General features: G+C 39.6%; 1 non-coding gene across 1 annotated transcript; it reads left to right on the top strand.

Annotated features, from left to right (window-relative positions):
- Nucleotides 1–5,188: 5,188 nt before the first annotated feature.
- On the top strand, nucleotides 5,189–5,292 carry LOC138819953 (U6 spliceosomal RNA). Its single transcript, XR_011369703.1, has one exon. It is a non-coding gene; the product is annotated as a U6 spliceosomal RNA (small nuclear RNA).
- The last annotated feature ends 2,597 nt before the right edge of the window (nucleotides 5,293–7,889 follow it).

Genomic DNA, 7,889 nt, shown 5'->3' with positions numbered 1-7,889 from the left:
GGGTTTCACTTACCCTGTGAGACTGCTTAGCCTCTGCCGGTATCTTTTCCTTTCAAGCCCCACATTGGGTGACAGATGTTGGGTCTTTGTCCATCCCACAAAAGACGGATGGGGTCCAAGGAAAGGTAAGTGCGGCTGCTCCCCTGTTCCGTGGCCTCACTTAGCCAGGGAGACAAACAGACACAGCAGTGAGTCAAGTGAAGCAGGAAATTCATTTATTAACTCAGAGCAAGCTCTTTTTTAAAGCAAAAAAGACCAGGTGTGCATGGGAGGGGAGGAAGAGGAACCTTATCATGCACCTAAGCTTCCACGGGATGGTTAGTCATGGAATGCAAAGCAAATTGGGCTCTTCCCACACAACTCCCCCTCAGCACCATCTTTACTGCCCATGTGCTCCACAATCAAAGACCTCGGAGTCAAAGCTGACACTCTAAAAAATTCAAAGGATGAAATAAGTGAAACCCTAGGTCTCCTTGGCACAGGCCAAAATTTTCTTAAAAGAGACACAGAAACACAACAAATTAAAGAAAGGTTGGACAAATGGGATTGCATAGAATTGCAGAGCTTCTGCATGGAAAAGGACATAGCTAGCAAGATCACCAGAAAGCCCACAGATTGGGAGAAGATCTTCACTAAACATACAATGGACAAGGGTCTCATATCTACAATATACCTGGAACTAAGAAAATTAAATGCCCCAACAATAAATCGTCAAAGAAACAACTGCCCAATAAATAAGTGGGCTATAGACTAACAGAGGAACTTTGCTGAAGAAGAAAGAAGGATGGCCAATAGACACATGAAGAAATGCTCAACTTCCCTAACCATAAGAGAAATGCCAAACAACATTGTGATACCACCTCACTCCAATTAGAATGGCTATAATGAAGAACTCTAATAACAACAGATGCTAGAGGGGATGTGGTCAGAAGGGAACCCTACTGCATTGTTGGTGGGAGTGTAAACTTGTTCAGCCACTTTGGATAGTAGTATGGAGGGTCCTCAAAAGACTCCACATAGTGCTCCCCTATGACCCACCAATCCCACTTTTGGGCATTTACCCAAATGATCACAAACAAGAGCACACTAATGGTACCAGCAAAGCTATGTTTATTGCAGCATTGTTTACCATAGCTCTAAGATTTGGAACCAACCCAGATGTCCCACCATAGATGAATGGACCAAGAAAATGTGGTATATATACACAATGGAATTCTATGCCTTCATCAGAAAGAATGGCATTGCCCATTTGTTAAGAAATGGAAAGACTTGGAAAAATTATATTAAGTGAAGTAAGCTGTGCCCAAACAAACATAGGTACCATGGTTTCCTTTATTTGCATAAACTAGTATGCCTGACACAAGCAGAAAAGGTCAGATAAGTTGATGGTAGGCGAAATAAACTCCAAGATAAGGAATCAAATGGTTTTTCTTTCTTGCAATTGTTTCTAGCATACTTATGAGATGATTTCTTTGTTGCTTTGTATGTCCTTCCCCCACGGTAAAACCCCTGCTTTCATTGTATTTGAGGTTGATATAATTTGTGGAGGGCTAAGGCAAAAACAAACTGTTTAAATAGGGATACAGCTGGACCCATTGCAACAATAAGATGCACAAGATGTTACATCAAAAAATCAACTTTACAATTTTGGCTGGGAGGTGGATTAGGAAGGAGGGTGATTTGAAGGGATTCGAAGGGGAAACAAAGGAGCAGGCAACAATGCTTGATAAGAAATATACTCATGAATGTTGAATGAAGACTGTGGAAATGAAGCTGGAGGTTGTCAATTTTTCATATAGATAGCAGTTTAGTGTTCTAGTGAACAGTCTTAGCCTAGAGAATCACACCAAGTGTGCTATCACTGTACAGAGAGTTTGGCCAGAGAGTAAAAATTGAGTCAATGAGACAGACCTGAGCACTTGCTTGCAGCTGTGCCAAGGCGGTGGTGGTGGCGGCCATAGCCACACTACATAAACACAGAGAGTCCGGGACAAAGGCACCAGACCCAGAGAGCTAGTGGATTCTACTCAACACCAGCAAGAACTGACAAGGAGCAAATATCTTCATCCTGCAGATCACAGACTAAAGATGACCACGGAACCAACACTCCAGCGTGAGTAGAACCCTGACATCCTCACTCCTTCTCAGGAAGCAAAGGAGGGAAGTCCACCTCTCCCCACCCCCAGCAGCAGAGATCTCCATTTTTGATACTGACAGAGGCCTGGCTGAGGAGCTACCAACAACTCAGGCCTTGGAAGAAAACTGGAGTCATTTAGCAGGTCACAGGAACCTGACCTGACATTCCAGGCGTAGCTCCACACAAGGGAAAGTCACCAAGCCCAAGCAGAGGATCCTCGGCCCCTACAGGTGTGGCTTTCTTCTGGGTAAACAGAGCCAGAGGCTGCCCCTCCCTACAGCAGCCTAGAAAAACAATTGAAATTCAGTATACATAAACCCTGAGAATGGCTGTAGGCTGGGCTTTGTGAGTATATCAGAAGCTATCCCCTCAGGGAAAAGCTACTGTTTGGTGAAAGGCCTCAACTCTACCCAGAACCTAGCCTCATCACACCATCTCCAAACTAGAAGAAACAGCCATCTCCTTCTTTGCCATCTCCTTCTTTTGTGATAATCAAAGCAGATCTCTCTCCCACTGAACTAGCGAGGAGGAGGATCACAAAATCCTGGGTAAAACAGAGCATTTTTCTGCCTGCTCAAACAAACTGACTTAAGTAACCAATCAAGACAGACCAGACAGTAACCACAAGCAGACCTGAGACTCCACAAAGAGATTCGTTAGGACACAAGGAAGATAAAAGATCTTCCCATGCACGCAGCCCCCCCCCTCCCCAATCAAAGAACTCTTTTTTATACCTTTTTTAATTTTTAATTTTTAAAAGTTTTAAAATTATATTTTAAAAATTGTTTTCTATTAATCTTTTTTGTCCTCGCATAATTTTTATTTTAGGTATGTGTGTGTGTGTGTGTGTGTGTGTGTGTGTGTGTGTGTGTGTGTGTGTGTGTGTGTGTGTCTGTGTGTGTCTGTGTGTGTGTGTGTGTCTGTGTGTCTGTGTGTGTCTGTGTGTCTGTGTGTGTCGGTGTGTGTTTTAATCTCTACTGAGTTTTTGGTCATTTTTTTCTTTTTTCTTTTTCTCTTCTTTTTTTTTCTTTTTCATTTTTTTCTTCCCTTTCTTCTTTTTGGGTGACTGAGTTGCTGTTTTGCTCATCCTCAGATACATACCTGTCATTGATTATTAGACTTTATCTCCCCTGTGTACATATTTAACCCAGAAATTTATTACTCAATTCAAAACCTCTTAGGCTTAAATTCTTTAAAAGTAGTATTATCTCCTTCTACCTTTATAATTTTAAGAACTTTTAATCATAATTTTTGTGTTTCACTTTTTGTATTTAAATTTTTGTTTTTCCATTTTCTCTTGTTTTTTTAAGTCTCTCAAATAATTCTGCCCAAGCTATTTCCCTCTCTGAAATTAGGACTTGGTCAAATACACTCTCTTTTTACCTACCACATCCCTCTAATCCTACTTTTCCCCACATTTCTCTCTAAACCTAATAACTTCTCGTTTGCAAAATTCTTCTTTTCTGTTCTTAACCCATTAGTACATAGTTGTTTGATGTTGAATAGATTGTATCTATGGAAGTATGGAGGTTCCTCTAATGACTTCACATTGATCTCCCCCATGACCCAGCAATCCCAATTTTTGGCATTTACCCAAATGGTAACAAACAAGACTATACTAAAGCTACCAACATAACTGTTTATTGCAGCATTCTTTAAGAGAGCTATGATGTGGAACCAATCCAGATGCCCCTCCGCAGATGAATGGATTAAGAAAATGTGGTATATATACACAATGGAATTAATTCTATGCCTCCATCAGAAAGGATGACATTGACCCATTTGTTAAGAACTGGAAATACTTGGGAAAAAGTATATTAAGTGAAGAAAGCCAGGCCCAAAGAAACATAGGTCCCATGGTTTCCCTTATTTGCAATAACTAGTGTATGTCTGAAACAAGCAGAAAAGGTCAGATAAGTTGATTTTACGTGAAATGAACCCCAATATAGATATTCGTATTTTTTTCCTTCTTGCATTTGTTTCAAACATATTCAAAAGATGATTGCTTTTTTGTGTTCTATGTCCCTCCCCCACGGTATAACCCCGGCTTTCATTGTATTTGATATTGATATAGTTTGTGGATGGGAAGGGCAAAAGCAAATAGGGATACCGGTGGGCCCATTGCAGCCATGAGATGTACAAGTCGTTATGCAGAAATTCGAACTTTACAACTTTGGGCAGGTCGGGGAGGGGCTGGGGGGTGGTGGAAGATATGAAGGGAAGGGGAAACCAAGGGGGAAGCAATAATGCTTGATAAAAATGTACTCATTACCTTTCCTCTGTAATTGTAACAACTCTGTATGGTATTTTCATGATAAAAAATTTTTAAAAAGGATGTAAAATATTTTGATTTTAAAACATTATATATATATGTATATGTATATATGTATGTATATATGTATATATATGAATATACATATATGTATATATATTCATTACCTTGCCCATGTAATAAAATCCCCTCTGTACGATATTTTCACAATAAATAAATTATCTGAAAAAAATGGTATCAGTCAATAGTGCATATAATTTTATTTTTCATTACAAACATAGAATGTAGTAAAAATTTTCTTAGCAATTACCCTGCACTAGGTTGTGGGCAGATTCTAATGGAAATAATATACTGTGTTTATGTAGAGAATTAGAGCATCCAAAATTTTAATATGCTTGTGGTCCTAAAACCAATACCTTGCTGATATTGTGTGACAAATACAACTTCCTATAAGTACAGAAGTTTTCCTTGTATCTTTTCAATTTATATTTTTATTGTAAAGTCCCTGTGCAGAGGGGTTACAGTTACGTAAGTAAGGTAATTAGTCCATTTCTTATTGAGCATTGTTACCCCCTCCTTTGTCTTTCCCCTACCATTCCGCCCCTTCATACCTCCCCAACATGTCGCTTCACCCCTCCCATAGAGTGTCTTGTATATTTCATTGTTACAATGTGGCAACCTGTGTCCTTTCCTTGTATCTTCAATGAAGAAATGCTGGCTTGATTTATGCTGATTCTACTGTTGTAGACACACCTAAAATCACTCGCCAAGTTCAGGAGTACAAAATGAAATGCATAGCAGAAACATTGGAACATTTCAGAGAAGATTAGCGTGGCTCATGTACAAGGATGACAGACAAATTTCTGAAGCATTCCATACTTTTACAACAGATGCTGGAGGGGATGTGGCCACCAGGAAACCATACTGCATTCTTGGTGGGAGTACAAAACTTGTTCAACCACTTTGGAAAGTAGTATGGAGGTTCCTCAAAAAACTCCACATAGAGCTCCCCTATGACCCAGCAATCCCACTTTGGGACATTTACCCAAATGATCACAAACAAGACCATACTAAAGCTACCAGCACAACTATGTTTATTGCTGCATTCTTTAAGATAGCTAATATATGGAACCAACCCCAATACCTTAGCAGATGAATGGATCAAGAAAATGTGGTATATATACACAATGGAATTCTATGCCTCCATCAGAAAGAATAACGTTGCCCCATTTGTTAGTAACTGGAAAGTCTTGGAAAAACATATTAAGTGAAGTAAGCCACGTCCAAATTAACATTGGTCCCATGGTTTCCCTAATTTTCAATAACTAATATTTGTCTGGGTTAAGAAGAAAAGGTCAAAAGCTATCTGCATATGACGAGATAGGATGATGTTAAGGGACATGAACCCCAAGATAGGGACACAAGTGGTTTTTTCTTTCTTGCTATTGTTTCTAACATACGTATAATGTGCGATGTGATTTTTTTGTTTCTTTATATGTTCCTGTCTCCTGCTATAACTCCTGTTTTCACTGTATTTGAAGTTGGTGCGCCTACATCTTCTATATACGCTCCTCTAATTTGTGGAGGGGAAAGAAAGAAAACAAAATGCTTAAATAGGGGTACAGGTTGACACATTGTAACCATGAGATACACAAGACACTATGTTGAAAAATGAACTTTACAATTTAGGTGGGGTAAGGGAGGAGGGTTGTGTACTTATGCAGCTGGGAGGGAAAGGATGGTAGGGGAAAAATAAAGGAGGAGGTAACATTTTTTTTTACCTTGCTCATTACCTTGCTCACGCAAATGTGACTCCTCTGTACATTATTTAGCTAATAACTAATATTATGAGGCAGACTGAAATGAGACTCCAGAGAAAGAGTCAGAAAGACTGATCAGAGAGACTAAAATTGGTCACACAAAGATTGGAAAATAGAATTCCTTGTAGAACATACAAATCATTGAAACCCTGCACATGTAAGGACAAGAGAGCAAAGTCCAGAAATGCACATTTTCTTAGAGGTCAGCTATTGAATTATCAATGGAAATATTTGTATTCTTAAATATTTGACCACATGTGAGAGAAGGCTGAAGAGAAATAAAATGCCATCACTCTGTTTGGACGTCCAATATCACACTAGGAAGTAATCAATCACTGATTTGTAATAAAAAGAGAAAACAATTATTCCAAATGGGGGTTTCATTTCTTTTCCTGTAACAGTTCTTGATTTAGATGCTAGCAATTACCATACAATTGATCCAGTACCACAGCTGAAATGATATTGACCGCAGTATTCCCACATGAAGGAAAAGAGAAAATTAACAGATATCTGAAAAAATGACTTGAGGATGAAATGTTCTAATAGTGATATCTGAGGTTTTGACACAGGTGAAGAAGTGGATTTTCTTTTCTAAAAAATCTCCATTTTTAGCCTGGTGACAGTGGCTTACATCTGTAATCCTAGCTACTCAGGAAGCTGAGATCTGAGGACTGCTATTCAAAGCCAGCCTGGGCAGGAAAGTCTGTGAGACTCTTATGTCCAGTTAACCACCAGAAAACCAGAAGTGGCATTGTGGCTCAAGAAGTAGAGCACTCACCTTGAGTTGAAGAGCTCAGGGACAGTGTCCAAGCCCAGACTTCAAACCCCTCGACCAACAACAACGAAAAATCTCCCTTTTCTTGGATTGCCTACATCTTTTCCTATCATTCAACAAAGAAGCCATTTTATCACCCACTAAATTTAAGTCCTAACCTAACTACTGCTAATAGAATGATTTGGTATCTTTTTTTTTTTTTTTCTGTCCATCATGCGACTTGAACTCTGGGCTTGGGCTCTGTCGTTGTCAACTACAAGACAAGGCGAGTGTTCTCCTGCTTGAGCCACAGTGCCACGTCCGGTTTTCTAGCAGTTTATTTGAGATGAGAGGCTCACAGACATTCCTGCCAACGCTGGCTTTGAACAGTGATTCTCAGATCTTAGTCCCCTGAGTAGCTATGATTACTGGCCTGAGTCACTAGCACCCGGCATGTTTTGGTATCTTATGGCAAATGGTTCATATTTGGGGGAAAAAAACAACTATGGTAACATTTTTTCCAGTCCTTAAACTCTGGGCCTGGGCCCTGAACATGGTTATGCTGGTAGCTTTCATGTGAGCTTGTTGGATTACTGCCCATGAGGGGAATTACTGAGTCTTAAAAGAGATCTCTGTTTAGTCTTTTCAGGAAACTCAGTACTGCATTCCACAGTGGTTGAACAAGTTTAATTTCCCACCAACAGTGTAATAGAGTTCCCAATTGGCTACATCCATGCCAGCATTTACTATTGTTAGTTTCTTGATAAACGTCATTCTATCTGGGACGAGGAATAATCTGTCTTGTTTACTTGTAGATTTGTGGGCACCTTCTAGCTACTATGAATGAATCCATGAAACCTATATTGCTCGGAGTCTGCATTCCTTTCTCTTTTCTCTTAGTATCAT

Source organism: Dipodomys merriami, unplaced genomic scaffold (assembly GCF_024711535.1).
Source record: "Dipodomys merriami isolate MVZ:Mamm:240054 unplaced genomic scaffold, mDipMer1.0.p SCAF_835, whole genome shotgun sequence".
Classification (NCBI taxonomy): Eukaryota; Metazoa; Chordata; class Mammalia; order Rodentia; family Heteromyidae; genus Dipodomys; species Dipodomys merriami.
The sequence above is the reverse complement of the archived record's forward strand: the minus strand, read 5'-3'. Positions and strand labels throughout refer to the sequence as shown.